This window comes from Montipora foliosa, chromosome 13, assembly GCF_036669935.1.
Source record: "Montipora foliosa isolate CH-2021 chromosome 13, ASM3666993v2, whole genome shotgun sequence".
In the NCBI taxonomy this organism is placed as follows: Eukaryota; Metazoa; Cnidaria; class Anthozoa; order Scleractinia; family Acroporidae; genus Montipora; species Montipora foliosa.
Genome location: NC_090881.1, coordinates 2,301,918 through 2,304,417, shown reverse-complemented (window position 1 = coordinate 2,304,417; position 2,500 = coordinate 2,301,918). Strand labels below are relative to the sequence as shown.

General features: G+C 43.5%; 1 protein-coding gene across 1 annotated transcript in view; it reads right to left on the bottom strand.

Annotated features, from left to right (window-relative positions):
* Window positions 1–2,276: 2,276 nt before the first annotated feature.
* Window positions 2,277–2,500, bottom strand: part of LOC137983852 (uncharacterized) — a 1,056-nt gene continuing 832 nt past the window's right edge. Inside the window, exon 1 of the mRNA XM_068831024.1 lies at window positions 2,277–2,500. This exon is cut by the window's right edge and continues 832 nt beyond it. The gene's annotated coding sequence lies outside the window, so the exon portion shown is untranslated.

Here is a 2,500-nt window from a genome sequence, read left to right as displayed (position 1 = left end):
TTTTCTTGAAAATTGAGAACCTAATGGTAGCTTATGTACGTATCACAACTTACAGGAAAATGTTGCTATCGTTTGAACAGGTTCCTGTTACAAGTTGTCAACGAAGTGCAATTAATCATTTTTACTGTATTTTACAATTAAACGTGAAAAAATTCGCTGATCATTAACTCTTGTAGGTATCTCCAAACTCACCAGATTCAAACATAATTATTGATGTGAGCGATATCTGAAAGAAACATGATCAATTTCTAAGAAATTTAGGACTAATTAATGCTACTTAGCTCGAGCAATTTGCATTAACCGTGTTCTGTTCGCAACTGAAAATATGTTACTTGTAAAAAAAATGCCATAAAAAGAAACTTTTGAATCATGATTTGAAAAAAAAACATGCCCCTAATCTGTGACTGGGATCCCTCCTTTACCACCGCAAGGCTCTCAGTCACACAGACTGATTACAGCATAACTGCCTCATATTTTGTTGTGCATGGCCACACAGGCCCTCAGCCACTCAGGCTGATTGCAGCACAACTGTCTTATACTTGGCCACTGAGGCTTCCTAGCGTAACTGCCTTATATTTGTTATGCATGACCACTCAGGTCCTCAGTCACACAGACTAATTGCAGCATAACTAACCTTGTAATTGCTATGATTGGCAATTCAGACCTTCAGTGACATATGTAAGGCTGATTAGAATAGGATGCCTGCTTCAAAAATTGCTTAATGATGACCTTGCGACTCAGCCCACTCAACCATTCTGAGAAACGTTTCCTCCCTATATGCTGGTGCTATTTAAAGGTTCCCTCTGACGACACTGACTTGCTAATACATGCAGCCTTTCCATCTCCACTGCATTACATCAGGTAATGGCGGGGGATCGTCTGTTGGTCTGTTACCATCTGCGTAGACAATGTCCACTACTGTTCCCACTGCTCCATTGTACAGCCCCCATGCAGCCTTTAAGTTTGTAACGAGCATGACTTTGCTGTCACGGCAAAGATACAGTAGTGGTAGCAATCCTCCTGCCTTGTTACTGTCTGCCTTCTGTGAATGTCTGCCATTGTCAAGTGCTTTTATCCTTGCCACTGGGTGGTTTGGCTTTCTGTTCCACTCAAGTAACTTAACTTTGTTGCGCTCCCATTCCAGACGATGGGTTGGAAACACAAACAAGCCTTGTTCATCCATCCTTCCTAGGAGTTCTGGACCATGGGTTAATCGGAGATTGTGCCACTAAAACTTCTGTAGCCAATGAATTTGCTGGGGTGTCGTACTGTAAGTTCTCAATGACATCAACACATCTCTGAGCTGTTGTTCAGATTCAGTTTGTCTTACAATCAAAAGTTGTCCATACTAAACGACCATGATTAGACGGTGCACTGTGACAATCTTGAATATACACAGCGGTGTCACACACAGGAGGCAGTTGAACATCATCTCCCATGAACACCGCTACAGGAATACCTCCCCACAACTCATCTGCATTGGCTCCTCTGTTAATTGCATAACGTGTATGCTGTTCCATCCAGCCCATGGTTGTGCGGCCAAACATTGATCGCTCATCTCCAACCAGAACTTTCAGATTTTCACACTTATTCTGAATTTTTTCAAGCATAGGTCCAGAAGGCACTGTCAACTCGTTGCAAGACCTTGCCCCTGTTGGGATTCCTAAAAAGCTGTGAGCTGTACTGCCTTGAACAAGATAGGCAGCATTCCCCGTTGGAGTGATCACCTGTATTGCACCATTGGACCCAAACACTTGCCGCACCAACCTCTGCAGGCACCTGATTACATATGATTTTCCGGTTCCAGCAGTTCCGGAGACAACAAGTCGCAAAGGATTGTAATGTTCTTGCTTTTCAACAAAGTTGTAGAGGGTGTGCAACACCAGACTAACTATGGCTCTCTGATTCTCATTTAAGGATGACAGAGACACCTGTGGCAATTCAAGGTCTTCAGTTTCCATTTCCTGTTCTTCATCTTCTTTTATCCTTTCTTGAAGCCACATCTTGGGGTCTTCACCGTCAGGAACCATAATGCAAGTACTACTCCAGTCATACTCCTCTCCACCATCATCATAATCCAAATCCCTCTCCACACCCTCAAATATCTGGTTTTGCCCAGCATATACATCCACTCAATATGGCTGTTCTTCTGCTACTGCAGCATCTTCGTCTTCGTCCTCTTCCTCTTCGTCCCGGTTCTCGTGGATGTTCTGCATAACGCTGTGCCTTAGAAACCTGTGCCTTCACGAATGTTGGGCACTCGGCTGTACAGATAAAATCTGTAAAGCGATCAATCCATGATTCAGCATCTCCTTTTACTTCTTGGATGTCAAACCAGTTTGGCCAGTGCAACAGAAGCATTGTTCTACAGTAGTCTTCATTCAATGGCCAGGTTGCATGGCTAGCACCACCACTTACAACAGGAACCTTACCATTTTTGGAAGCAAAATGATACCAAGAGCAGTGCTCTTGCCGTGGTCGTGCAAGGTATTTATCCAAA